Here is a 16,129-nt window from a genome sequence, read left to right on the forward strand (position 1 = left end):
CTAATACGGGAGGTGGTGGAACAGCCACAGACTGTACCTGCCAGGCTGTACAGATCACTGTCTCCAGCCACAGACACAGTACCTGTGCCTGGCAGGGGTGACACGGACAGTATTGGGTACTACAACAGACTGGGTACTATCGTCAAAGGCAGAGGGATGTTGACTGGACCCATGTCCCTGCTGGGAATGGCCAGAGCCACATGCACATGGTCATCTAGGATGGTCTATCAACAGGCCAGCCCCAACAGTGCTGGGGCTGGTACTGCCACTGCGGGAGCGGCTGGGACTTGTGCGCCGTCTGCGATGACTGCCAGCCGATGAAGTCGCTGGCATATGTCCACGTCGACGTCCCAGCTGTCCTGCACTGTCCTGGTGCATGGGCATCAGATTGCGGAGGACATTTAGTGTCTCCCCCCAACATCTGTCAATGACCTCTGTGTAATTACGTATGGCACCGGCAAGGTCACGTATACTGTCATTGTTAGCGGTATTGTGGGCCCTCTGCACCCCAAGTCCCTGCCTGGTGTACCGTTCCATACGTGCCTGTATTGCAGCCCTGAACATACCTGAGGTTGTGAGACCTGTGGGGGCATGTCTGCCAGGGGCATTATGACCAGCAGTGCTCCCACGGGTACCCCTGGACATATGCCTCTGTGGTACCATTCCAGGTGTCTGGGCATGGCTGCTGTGTGGGGTTGCATGTGCCATTGATACCACACTATCCTGGTCAATGCCTACCATATGCTGTTCCTCAGCTGAGGCCACTGGTGTCGAGGGATGTATCGGCAGTATGTATATGCGCATAGATGGGGTGGAAAGTTGTGTACTGTCGATTGGCGGACCAACGACGCACCCTGTCAAACCTGCTTGTGCCACATCACATGTATCATCATGTCCACTAGTTGTGGCAGTGACATCAGGTTCCCTGCTGCACTCATCCAACATTACCTCAGGACCTGAGAGAGGAAGTCAAGAAACACACTTTAACATCTGTACCGGATGTTGTAACACATGCACACATGCACACATGTACACACAAACACATGCACACAGGAACACATGCACACATGCACACATGCATACAGGAACACATGCACACATGCCCACATGAACACATGCACACATGAACACATGAACACTTGTACACATGCACACACAAACACATGCACACAGGCACACATGCCCACTAATGCACTCATCACTACAACACACACACGCACAGTCACACACAACCAGCAGTCCAGAACATTCCCAGTAGCATGTGCTGGTGGGGTACAGCATCACAAGGCAAGCAGTGATATCACACGTGTCAGCATGCAGGACGTGTGTTTCCCAACAGCATGCAGTGCATGTGTTGACAGCCCTTGCCAATAACACTATGCCCGTGTTTGATGCATGTGTCTTGTTAATAAGTTTGGCCTCACCCTGGAATGCACTGTGTACATGGACACAACAGTGCTGTGCAAGTGTCATATGTTCTGCAATGTTCAGTGCACCATCTCACACAGGTGTACATACCATGGCTGGATGTGTATCTGTGTGTCACATGGGTAGCCATGTCTGATGGGAGCATCTGTGTGTGTTCAGCAGATGATTGTGGACACAGGTCTAACACATGCATGCAATGTTTACACACGGGATGAGTAGTGCATGTCTACCTGATGGCATACCATTGCTCAACATGCCCATTGTGCAATGGTCACGGTGCGTGTAGGACAGTATGTGGACATGCCAGCAACCGTCATGACATGGCTTGGTACAACGCAACTGCAACATTACACATCACATGGACACAGTGTGTGTCATGTCACCTATACACTCAATAGCATGACAAGTCATATATGTGTCACATGGTACAAATGGTGACTGCTATGCATACCGTGTACTGTTGCCTATGTTTGCACACACACAACACTGAGGTGCATAGTGGGTCATGCTATGTGTAGTACTGTGGTCACTGTGACTGGATGGGGTGTTCTACCATGGGCCATCATCATGCAGCATCACATGGTCCACTCAAGGCTGTTAATGTGTTCCAGACCGGCACATACCTTGCTGTACCGGATATGCAGTACCATGGCTACAGTCACCATTTTACATCCACATGTTACATGATGTTGTAGGGTGCACAATAGGGGGCATTGTGGACCATGAATGCATACTGTGTCGAAGAGTGTTGCACAGCCACGTGAGGCATCTGCCCCTCAGGTTTGTTACGTGTGCCTTGTGGATGAAGTGTGGCATACTGTAGTGTGACCTTACAGTGCACATCTGAATACGCCATGTGTGGCATATGAAAGTATACTGCGTGTGACAGTGTTGTGTATGTTGTGTGCGTGTGTATCGACTCTGCCTATCCAACGTCCACATCAGTGTTGACACACCTCTGTGGACAGCTCCCTGTATTGTATGTGCTTTAGGCAGCTACCCACATTACTGGGACATGCACAGTCTCACAGCAAACATCCACAGCATGCATTGGTATGCATAGCAGTCACCATTTATACCATGTGACACATATATGTCTTGTCATGCTATTGAGTGTATAGGTGACATGACACACACTGTGTCCGTGTGATGTGTAATGTTGCAGTTGTGTTGTACCATGCCATGTCTTGCCGGGTACTGGCATGTCCACATACTGTCCTACACGCACTGTAACCACTGTACAATGGGCATGTTGAGCAATGGTATGCCATCAGATGGACATGCACTACTCATCCCGTGTGTTTACATTGCATGCATGTGTTAAACCTGTGTCCACATTCATCTGCTGAACACACAGACGCTCCCATCAGACATGGCTATCCATGTGACACACAGATACACATCCAGCCATGGTATGTACACCTGTGTGAGATGGTGCACTGAACATTGCAGAGCTTATGACACTGGCCTACACCTCACCTATGACATGCACATTTAATTATCTGTATTAAACGTTGAACACACTCACTAGCATGGGTCATCTGCCTTACTGTCACACCAGAGGGGCCTACAACAATATGAGACACATCATCAGTGCTAACAACTGTGTGATTGCTACTGTGTGTTTGCAATTGTACAGTACTACAACGGTTGACAGTCACAGGCCTACAGATTGTATTCCTATTTATCAACATTGCACAACACTAGGCACCACATCTTAAATCTACACAGTACACAACTCACATAAGCATGCTGTAACAATTGTGGTAACAGTACTCTACGGCTATGCCATGTTACCTGCATGCTCCGTGTTGACCTGCTGGATGACTCCAGCCTCTATGATAACACGTTTGTTGTTGCAGTTGTTGGCCAGGAGCCACCTGGCTCAGGAGCAGCTCCTCCACTCTGGTGAGGGGGGGATGGATGGCTACCCCCCTATCTGTGGCAAGCTGCTGTCTGCTTATATCAGACGCAAGCTTCCGGACATGTCTAATTAAATCACTGCAGGGATGATGTACCTGCTCATATGTCCGGTTATGCATGCCTATGTCATTTACCTGACAGACAAGCTCCTGTCACAGCGCAGTCCACTCCTGCTGGTTCTGGCTGGTTCTGGAGAACAGCAGGGAATTCTTCTGCACCAGGCTTACAGTAATTTAATCTTCCTCCGCCTTGCTGTAGGCGGGGTTCCTATGGTGGGACATCGCTCTGGAAGACAATGAAACAAAAACTGTGAGCATGTCATGAGGCACACGTATAATACTAATGTACAGTTATCAACTACCCACTATGTTTAGCAACCTATTGGCTTTCAGAGGATACACACTTTCAACAACGCATGACAGTACTCAACACACAACTGGATGACAGTGCCTAGCACACTCTGTATATCTAACCACGTTTTGCACAGTATCAATCTTACAACAGTATGTAATACTACACTACAGTACATGGCACACTGTATGCAACACAATGCTCGACCCCAACACAGGAGGTGTATATCATGCTACTGCATCATGATAAGTGTTATCCATTGTAATGGTTGTGAAGTCCAGTGACAGTCTCAGTAGTGTACCACAGTAGTTATTGGTGGCAGAACCCTGCCTAACACATGTGCTCATTGATGAATATGGCTGGCATACTGCTGTACATGGACATGCACACCGGACACAATTATGGTGACACAGGTGACCCTTACCTATGTACCTTCCAGTGCTGTGTGGCAGTAGTTACGTGACCCTTTGCCTGTGGTATGTAATCTCTGAGGACTACAGGGGACACATGGAACAGTGGTACCAATCAGTGAGGACGTGGACCATACTGTGCTGTTTAGGCATGCAGCCACGGGTACTATTACAGTTCATACAGGGGTTGGAGTCACCAGCAGTAGCACTCAATAAGCATGTATGTACTGCTTTGTCATACAATGGGCACCATAGTCAACAACAAGGGGCTATGTCAGAACATATGGCATACAGCTTTGTCAGCCTAGCAATTGTATACACTGCTTTTGCTGGGATCATGGCTAGGACACATACTACCATGTCAAATACAGTTTCACACTACGCTAGCACACATAACCCTAACTCTGACACATTGACTGACACATGCACCATCACAATCAGTCAAGCTCACACAGCACTTATGGTTACAGGTACATGTGGGTGGGTATCACCTCATAGGTAGGTATGAGGCTGTTGGCCCTAGGGCCTATGGAAGCCAAGACATATGCTACTCTGGCCTGTGACACACAGGTCATTGCATGTCACGTGGCCCTGTCAAGCGGTGTCACAGAGGTGAATGCCTGGCCATAATCACTATCTCCCATACAGTCTTCAAGATCAAATAAGACAACTGCTGATTGGGAACTGTGTTTGCTATGGACAGTTGGTTTGTTTCAGGGTATGGGATGTCTCCGTGATGGGAACCTATCCCACCAGCATGTGCTGTTTATTGTGGTCAGTTAGTTTGGGTTCCTAGAGCGTGTAGCACGTAGGGATTATGATCCGATTACGTACAGCATATCCAACAGCTGTGGTTGTTACATAGCTTAGTATGTCAGGCAATCATCACCTCAGGGTAGGCGGTATGCCCCACAGTGTAGATGTGGGTTTGTGGTATCGTCTGCCTACTGCATCTGTTTGTGGCTGGTATTACTCTTTGTGAGGTATATCTTTGTCACTTCCTGTAGGTCTGGATGTCTTGTGGGGTACTTACCACATGGTGCAGTATACCCTGTAATGGGCTTTATGTGTGATGGGTTGAAGGGAACACTGACCTATATTTCCCTGGATGACACACCTTCTGTGATGAGGTGTGGCAGGTAGACAGATGTCATGACTAGTGTGTCACTGTGATTATCGCACGGGAGTCTACAGTCCACCTGTGTCCCATGGTCTCTTTTCACACTTACGGTATTAGGTAGACTACCACCTATGTGCTGGTTCATGTGTGCGGAGCTTTGTCCGGTAGGGTTGCCACAACAGTGTCTACATTGAAGTGGGGTACACTGCTTTGTCAACTGCCATCTGTCACAGTAATTGTGACCCTGTTCCTCTCTGTTATGTATATGTTGATATTTCTATATACATACATGTATATATATATATATATATATATATATATATATATATATATATATATATATATATCTACACATATATAAGTGTTTCTGTTACATATGTCTACACACGTATACACAGACACACATTGGTATACCTAGTGATATCCATATAGGCACCTACACGGTCCACCTTTCATGGTGGGAATGACACGTATGCAAAGGCTGTGAGGTATACTGTTATGTACTCATATTCCACAGTGTTGTGTGGAATGCATTTGAGGTGTACATAGCACTCGTAGCTTTAGCAGGCCTCACTGGCTACAACACTGCAAGCCTGACATCTCAGACCCACTGCATTTTACCACAGTTCATATACCAGCACTGTATGCTGACTTGTTCGCCACACACTATAACCTACAGTGGAGTATGCACAGAACAGCCTTCAGCAACATTTGTATGTCCACCCTTCACATACAGTTGCAGTATGTCCCTTTCTCTATGCACATTTACAGATGCTACTATCTGTGACACAGACAGATCTCTCCATATGTGTGTGCTGTACACACACAAGGTCCACACTGTTCTGTGTCCATAGACCCACAGCTGACCTGCTGAGCCCTGCTGCAACATGAACAGGTGTCACATGTGAGCACACAGTTATATTGCAGTGTGTATGTACAGCTGACACTACTTCTTTGCTATACTAGCCTAGTACAGCTGTTGCCAATACTAACCTACATGTTGTTATGACTATCATGTATTTGCTACCCTGTCACATCTATGGTTTTAGTGCTGTATGCACTATACCCCCAAACAGACATCGTACACACTACTGTACAGGACACAGATGACATGGTTCGGATGTTTGACTTTAATGCTGAGCTACGTCACACTTGTGTCCCACTGCACTCAGCTACACACTATAATGTCCATGGCAGTATAATTGCATGGCATCTGTGCATAGATACATACTGCTGCCACATATTGATGTTTGCACTATGTATTGTAGTCTTCAAAAACATCTACTACATGCCAGTAAATACTTATCTGTTACATACCTTTCTTCGTATGTGTTAGTAGTTCCCACATTGCTGACACTTCAGCTCCGGTTGATGGCTTTATTTATTTATTTTTTTATTTGAGGCATTTACTTTTTCCACTGGTGTGGGTGTGTGTCCCTCACTTTGTCTTTGACACGGTCTGTGTCTGTCTCTGTTTCTGTCTCTGTCTGTCTCTGTCTGTGTGTCTCTCTCTCACTCTCTATCTCGCTCTCTCTCTCTCTGCGGCTGCAATGTGATGATTGCATGAGTGGCCAGCAAGTACAGCCTGCTTATATAGGTATCTGCACATGTGCATGTGATGGCCTCTGCACCAATTGGTATCCGCCATTTGGTGATTGCATGCAGCCTGCTGTGTGGTAATTGCAGTATTCACTGTCATAGCAACCCAGTGCTATAAATTGCTCTGTAAGGTAGGCGTAGCCCTTTCAGATTTCCAGAGTGGGGCCCATGCTTCTTTGCTGTGGAGACCGATGTGTAAGTCCGAAGGTTGGTATGGTTCTTATATCTGACTTTAGGGGTGTAGCCAGTGATATTTATGTTGTAGTCTGACCTGGGTGTTGCCAATTCCACTACACAGTTGTCAGTGTAGCACTGTACTCACCCCTACGTTTAATAACACAAGGTACATGGGGGTAAGTAGTTTCTTCACTACTGCTACTATTTACTGCCATACATAGGTAGTTATTGAGATGTATTCTTTTGGCACATGAACAATTTGTGGACTGGTATACTGTGATCATTTATTCTCACACACAGCTGTGTGGGGGTTGTGTTGTGCTGCTGTAACTGTGTTTACCGCTAGAATGTTTGGTTCTGTTATCACAGTCATGTAATGCAATTCCACAACAACTGCTGGTATAGTTCCACAGGACAGGTTTTGTGTTATGGCATTCCTACCTTTACGTTGTATTCACACATTCTGGTACATGATATATATTTTTCAGCATCATCTTACTGTACACATCGCATTCATGTAATGCAGTTTCACAACAAGTGTTGGTATGGATCCACAGAACAAGCTTTGTTTTATGGCCTTCCTATTTTTCCTTTTCTTTCACTCATTGTAATGCATGATATATTTATTTCAGCAGCAGGTTATTGTATATCTGCTGTGGCTTAGTGGTACTTCATGCAGTCTAGTGTGTCCGGGGTTCGAGACTGACAGAGGTGTTTTATTTTGCTGCTGAGCAGAACAAGGGCCCTGTCATACAGAGTGATTAAGGCACTTTTAAGCAGTTGTAAGTGGGTTTGCATGGGTTTGCTCGATGCTTAGCTACACTTAGCTAAGCACACACATGCGCACACTTGCTCAAACCCGCTTACGTCTGCTTAAAAGTGCTTACTCCCGCTAACCCCCGCGCTAATTTATTTGAAAGAAAAGAAAATGAGGAGATAGGAAAGTGGTGAAAAGGGGGCACAAAGAGGGTAGGACAGTAGGGAAACAAGCACGGGATGTGCAGGACGGGTGTAGGGAAAGTCCATAGTTGCCCATCTCTTTACCAGCAACAGCTGTGCATATGATGCTAATTTGGAGTGATATTTGGAACCTTCCACGCCTGAAAGAGGGGTGAGGACAACAAAGTATGTTGTACTGCCAATTGTGATTATCTGTTTTTGTGTCCAATGGACATGTGTGCGAAATGGGCAGCTATGTATGGGGCGTAATTTTTTTGAGGGTACAGATTGCCCTTTATTTATTTATTTATTTATTTATTTTCAGATGAGAGTGGAATGTGAGGTAGGGAAGTAGATATATTTGGGGAGGTAGGTTGGGTAGGTATACAGATAAGACAAACAAGATGCATACAGGGGTGGGGTATGACACATAGGGTAGGTGAACACAATTGACGGGGATGGATGTTTGGAAAACGCAAGCCCATGAGCCCACAGATGGTAACAGTGGGACTGAGATCCCCACCCATGGGAAATCTCCACTGCACCTTCACAGCCCCGGGGGTGGCTGTGCTGGGGGCTGCGTAGGATGGGCAGGCTCACCCGAGATATGCGCCACTCTCACCTTGAGCTGGCATAGGGGATCAGCAACTAAACGCTGGATCTCCCTACGCACCACAACCTGGACCCTTCAGAGGGTGACAGGTGGCCCTTCTCCGCCCACGCTTGCAGGGGAAGGGGAACGAGCCCCATCCCCTGCAGCGCTTCCACATGAAGGTGGCACAGGACCAACGGAGGAGAGTGGCCCGGGTTGGGCACCAGACCTGCTGGTGCCAGGTGCTATCACCAGCTGAGGAGGGAGAGGTGGGTCCGCTGGGACCGGCCTTCCCATACGTTCTGTGTTTTTAGGTGTGTTAATTTACAACATGGACAACAGCATTCCAGGTTAGTTGTAACAGCATGCAGTAATATTCCCATTAACCCAACGCACCAGGGTTCCAACAGTTGAACAGCAAGCATAACACATGCAGATATTGAATGACAGTGGACATTGCAACAGCATGCAGGGATGATTGGTGGCAACAGGCCACCACGATGGTGGTGTTTGAACAGGGCACATGCATCAAAGTAGAAATGAGTATATTGAACAATAGGACATACGTCCCAACAAATGTTTTGAGAATACACATAGCCATTGAAGTGTGGAATTGCAATGTTCATGCACATGGATTAGGGGGTAAAAAGAAACATCCATTCACATATTATTAGTACCTTTACTCTACACTACATTCCTGTTGACTGCAGGTGTATATCCCCTACATATATTATTACACTAGACAACATGCATTAGATTGTGTAATGGGTTTGGCTAGTTCATTATATACCTGACATATATCTGTATTTGTAACTGTCCAGGCTGCAGATGTTACTGCTACATACTTGTATTTTATTTATATATTGATGTATATACACATCTGGATGTATTCACATGACATTTTCACTTAATTTTCTACAGCACCCGACATTTCATGTAGCACACTCACATTTCTAGTGAACACCTTGACAAGCTATTCGTGTGCCAGATTTACCCATGCATGTCAGACATTTAACAACTGTTGAGGACTGTTATATGCTTCACAGCTACTGGCACTTCCATCATCCACTTTATATGTGAATGCAGGACTGTGGGTTGACAGCCCTTAATACAACAGTACTATTTATTGAATGCAAGTGTACAACAACATTTCTTAGTAACTGACATAGACACACTCCAAGTATTATACCTTTATTATTCACATTAAACACTCTTTTCTACTGGCTCTCCCCTTAATTTGATATTACAGTGCATACAGTAGACATATTCAGGACATTTTATACCTTTATTGATAGGTTCCAACACTCTTTACCAGGCTCGCTCACTTATTTTATGTGACAGTACATGCAGAGATAGTATTCCAGACCTGTTTTACCTTTCTTAATGGGTTACTACACTGTATTCTTGGCTCTCTGACTTTTGATATGTAATAGTACATGCAGAGGATTTATTCAGGGAATTAATGTAATATGCTTCACAGCTACTGGCACTTCCTTCATCCACTTTATATGGGACTGCAGAACTGTGGGTTGACAGCAATTAATACAACAGTACTATTTATTGGATGCTAAGTAACTGACACAGACACACTCCAAGTATTATACCTTTATTAATTACATAACCATAGGCAAAACTGCTATACAACTGGTAGCATGTTACAGACCACCCTCCCAATCTCAAGAACCCCATTCAGTCTTCCTGAAGACATTGGAGGATATGAATGTATCACAAAATACCATCATACTGGGAGACTTCAACTACCCAAACATAGATTGGGTACATTATTCTAGCCCTAATACCCTAGCCCAAAGGTTCCTGGAATTCATAAATTTAAATGCACTGGAACAACTACTCACCTCTCCCACTAGGGGAGATAATATACTAGATCTGATCATCACAAACATGGGGACAAAATGCTCCACACCGGAAGTATACCCCTCACTGGTGAGATCTGACCACAAACTAATCACCCTGATATACATATCCCACCTCCACCCCCAGCACAAAAGACCACAGTGAAAAACTTCTCAAAAGCAGACTTCACTCTTCTTAAGACTGAGATGGTATCCTTTAAGCCCACTGTGCCAGTGGATACCACATCCCACAATGCCAAATCCTTCACAAATGCTTTCTATGGACATCTCCAAGAATGCATGGATCATGCAATCCCAAACAAATCCAAGTCCCTCTCCACCAAAAGTAAGCGTCCTGTCTGGTGGACCTCAGCCATAAACAAATTGTATAACAAAAGAAGGAAGCTACTGCACGTCAGAGCGAAATCCCATGAAGGGAAGACATCTCTGATCATCATTAGCAGAAAACTACGTTCTCTCATAAAAACATCCAAGGCAAACTTTGAGAGAAAAATCGTTAAGGACACTAAAGATAACCACAAAGCCTTCTTCAGCTATGTTAGAAACCTGGGTGGAAACCCTCAGATATGCTCAGAGTTGGTTCAGAACAACAAAAAATACACTGAACCCACAGATATTGCTAACATTCTGGCTGACAGGTTCAGTGCAAATTTCTCGCCTCCTTCACCCCCAAAAGAAGAAATACTTATCCTAGCTGAATGTAATCTCCCTGTCATCTCAGATGTCCAAGTGAGAGCCACCCTAAACAAAGCAAAAAACACAGCATCAATGGGACCTGACAGTATCCCGGAGTGCGTGTTACGTGAACTCCAAGAGGAGCTAAACCCACACATAAAAATGCTATTTAACCTTAGCCTTACTTCGGGATATGTACCTGAACACTGGCGTACAGCAACAGTGGTCCCACTCCACAAGGGGGGTGCCTCTACAGACCATGGAAACTACCACCCCATAAGCTTGACTAGCCTGGTCTGCAAAGCTATGGAAAGAATCATTATGGAACTCATAAACGGAGACATAGGGAACCTACAGACGCTTGACCCCACCCAGTTCGGCTTTGTAAAAGGCAGATCCTGCCTTTTAAACCTGGTTGACTTTTTTGAAACAGTCACTAGAGCCATTGATGAGGGCAAAGCAGTCCATACAGCATACCTGGACTTGGCTAAGGCCTTCGACACAATACCTCACTCAGGCATCATAGATAAGCTAAACAGCTTAAAAGTAAACCCTTATGTCACTAGACGGGTTGCAAACTGGCTAAAGGACAGAACCCATAAAGTTAAAATCACTGGAGCAATGTCAGACTCAAAGCCAGTCACAAGTGGTGTCCCACAGGGATCTGTCCTGGGACCCCTCTTGTTCGGCATTTATTTCTCAGATGTTAAAGCAAACATGGGAGGGCTGTGGCTGACAAAGTTCGCAGATGACTGCAAACTAGGCACCATAGTCGATACACCAGCAGATACACACATCCTACAAAAGGCCTCACTGAAGCGGACAACTGGTGCGTAGTCACGCCTTAAACTAAATGCCAAAAAAGGTATAGTCATCCCTTTTGGAAAAAACAAAGTACCCACAAATTATCACATAGACAGCAACCCACTGAGTATGGAAAAAGTAATCAGAGACCTAGGGACCCAAGTAGACAGCAACCTCTCATTTGACACCCACGTTGCCAAAGTGGTTAGAAAAACATTCTACCTTGCACACCTCATCATGAAGGGTTTCACAGCCAGATCCAAGGATGTCATTGTACCCCTATATTCCTCCCTCATCAGACCCATGATTAAGTACAATGCCCCATTTGGTATGTACCTCACCCGGCACTTGCAACAGCTGGAGAGACCACAAAAGTACCTCACCAAAAGGATCAAGGGTCTCCAACATATGTCTTATTCTGCCAGACTAAAGAAACTTCAGCTCTATTCAGTAGCATACCACCTGCTCAGATGTGATCCCTGCCTGACGTACAAGGCCATGTCCAACCAGGATCTGATGGACATGCTCCACCTCAAAAAATCCAAATCCATCAGGACCACGAGAGCTAAAGACTTAAACCTCAGCACAAGTATGAATAGGACATGCTGGAGGGATAGATTCATAACCCAAAGGCTTCCCATGCTTTGGAACAGGATCCCAGTTCGTATTAGGCAGAGCCCCTCACTGACTCTCTTCAAGAGAAATCTTGATGAGTGGATGGGAGATCGTAAGTTTACCCCATGGGTCACATCTGTGTCACTGCTAGACAGGGGCACAGTAAACTAATTATATTATATAGGGGACCTTCACTGTGTCACTACTAGACAGAGGCACAATATTCTTGATTTATTCTGTGCATTTTGTACCATTTCATGGGGTGGCAAAAGCCACATCACTATGGCTAGGCTTACAAATGCCCAAGGGCAGATAGCCTAGTACTATACTATGAAACTATGAAACATTGAACACTCTTCCACTGGCTCTCTCCTTTATTTGATATTACAGTGCATACGGGAGAACTGTTCTGGACATATTATACCTTTATTGATAGGTACAACACCCTTTTTCAGGATTGCTCACTTATATTATCTGACAGTACATGCAGAGATAGTATTCCAGACTTATTTTACCTTTATTAATGGGTTACTACACTCTATTACGACACTTTTGTCATGCTCCCTTACATATTTTATATAACAATACATGCTGAATATTTACTAACCTGCCTTTTGGCGCAGCCTATCTGCATAGGCTTGCTGATTCATAGCATAAACACCTGCAGCTGTGGAGTAAATGAAGGGATATTGAGACATATCTATCCATTATTTAGACTATATTAGCTTGTCATACATACTGCATTCCATGGTTACCTACTTAGTAGTGGGGCATCATGCATCTGATGGGCCTCCTGGATCCACTGGTTCAGAAGGTCCTGCTTGCATCTCTTCAGGTCTGCATGGTGGTGACGGACCTGCTCACCAGTCCTTGGGACTCCGGTGGCACTGGTGAGTTTATGAGCCAACCGGTTCCAAGCCTCTGTTCCTCCAGTCGGGTCTCATGCCGATGGACTAGGAGCCAAACCATGTATCTTTACTCCTCGATGCCCAAGCGTTGTGCTCTAAAGCACGTTCCCTCTCCGACACCAGACATCCTAACTGCAGATGAGAGCTACAATCAGTAATGGCGAGTATTCCCACCTATGCAGCTTAAATATGCCGCATTTCCCCGCACTTTTCTGTGATTGGCCGTTTTTGAATATTCTCGGCTGACTGCAGCCCTGCTTAGCAATGGTTAATCTACCTTTTATTACTATATATATATATATATATATATATATATATATATATATATATATATATATATATGATTATGGTGCACAGTGTCCTGGGATCAAACCTTATCATTGCTTTTTATTTTACTGCTGTCCAGACAGGTTAGGGGGCGTGACAGTGTTTAAGCAACTTTGTTCTACATTGCTCCACATTGCCCGATGGTGCGCGGGTTGGTGCGTTGCTCACCTCCATGCAAAACGATTGTGCTGGGTATAGCACTATTTAGCTATGGGCAACTACATTGCGCTGGGTTAAGCGGGATTTAGCTATGGGCAACTACATTGCGATGGGTAAAGCGCTGCTTAACTGCGGACAATTATATGTCAGGTTCCTTTATAGCTTTACATTTTGTTCAGTGATACATAGGCCATTTCAATGCTTTTTAGTAAAATTTTTATCATATCTGTCAGGACTTATTTCACATACTCATTTTTAACATAAAATTGGAAGGGGAGTGGTGGGACTCGAACCGTGAATGCCTCCTCTTTGTGCGAGTGCTCTACTATACTACTACGCTATCACTATTTGGTGTAATTTGCATAACCATTCCTTATTATGCTCTTCCATGTAAGGATTGCTAACTGCAGCTATGCAATGGGCACTCCCGCGCACACACGCACAAATACAGGCAGTTATATTGGGAATTAGAAATATAAATTAATTTTTTACTTTTTATAACTGTGCTGGGGGTTTACAATGTCAGGGAGTGTGGTGTTGGGTACATGGACATTTGAGCGGACTCGCTCTTGTGTGTTGACATTTTACATTTCACACACTTGCAGGGCCATGGACCTTTACACTGCTTGGCAGTCAGACATGCCCCCTGCTTGCCTGCACAGTCTGTGTTAGACTTGGGGATGACTCAGCATGCCCTCATGAATATTCATGGCACGCTGACGTCATACTGTTCAACCACAGCCTCCGAGTAAGACTTACTTAGTCTTACAAGGGGGATTCATGAATCCGGGGGTCAGTCTCTTACTTCATTATAGAAAACCAAGACATGCTGTATGCTTTTGATGGCACCTGCTGCAAGCACCACCTGCAGATATGCATTGCTACCTCTCATGCACTCACTTCAGCAAACCCACACATACTGTATGCTTTCAACCACACTCTCTACAAACACAACCTGCCCATATGCAAAAACCTTTCAGTCATTCATTCCAGCAGACAATATATACACCATGCCAAACTCTTGATCACTCATTCTAAATCCTGCCTGCACAATACTTACATCACAAATCCCAAGCCACAGACTTGAAAAACTGACCAACACATACATGGTGTAGAGGTGGACAAGGTGAAATTCCCTAACCATCAGCGGGCCAAAGAACAAGTCACTAAGGAACAGAACACACTGAGGAGCACAAAGTTGACTGCTGTGTTCCTTAGGAAATCACTGCCAGTCTAAGGGTGTGTTGCAAGCGATGACCTCCTTTTGGGAGATTTCTTCCTTCTTTGAGTTGGTATGTATCATTTTGGGGGTGCTTGCCCCTCGCAAAAAAAAAAAAAAAACGTGCACTTTACGATCCACCTTTCTGTGTTTTGGATATTCATTTTTGGTGTTTTGATGCTTAGGGTTTTGCTGTTGGAACTTTTCATAGTAGAACTCTTTTACACACACCTTACAAACTCACACAAAGCTTTAACAGTTCAGGCACCTATGTTATATAGTAGAAACCTCTTATTCAGTAAGACAGAAGCCAGACCTATCCCAAGGATGCCACACACATACATGTACAGTCCAGATATATATATATATATATATATATATATATATATATATATATATACAGTAAGAAGGGGAGGGGCAGATCACTACCCTGGCGTACTACACGGGTAGATGCAGTATGTCACCATGTAGGTGCTCTTAGATTACTAACAGCTTGGTGTACTACATGGGTAGATGCAGTATGTCACCATGTAGGTGACTTTAGATTACAAAGTGATGTACTGCAGATACCCATGTAGTAAGCCAAGCTCTGATTAATCTAATGGCACCTACACGGTAATGTACTGCATGTACCCGTGTACTACGCCAAGCTATTAATTTAATGGCACCTACATGGTGATGTACTGCATGTACCCGTGTAGTATGCCAAGCTATTATTAAACTAATGGCACCTTCATAGTGATGTACTGCATGTACTCATGTAATAAGTCAAGCTATTATTAATCTAACATCACGTACATGGTGATGTAATGCATGTCACCTTGTAGCTGCCATTCGATTAGTAAGAACTTGACATAATACACGGATACATGCAATACATCACCAAGTAGGTGCAATTAGATTAATAACACCATGGAGTAATGCACGGGTACATTCAGTACATTACCATGTAGGTGCCATTAGATCAATAACAGCTTGGTGTAATGCACGGGTACATGCAGTACATCAC

This window comes from Protopterus annectens, chromosome 2.part1 (genome assembly GCF_019279795.1).
Source record: "Protopterus annectens isolate FY-2018-M chromosome 2.part1, PAN1.0, whole genome shotgun sequence".
Lineage (NCBI taxonomy): Eukaryota > Metazoa > Chordata > Ceratodontiformes > Protopteridae > Protopterus > Protopterus annectens.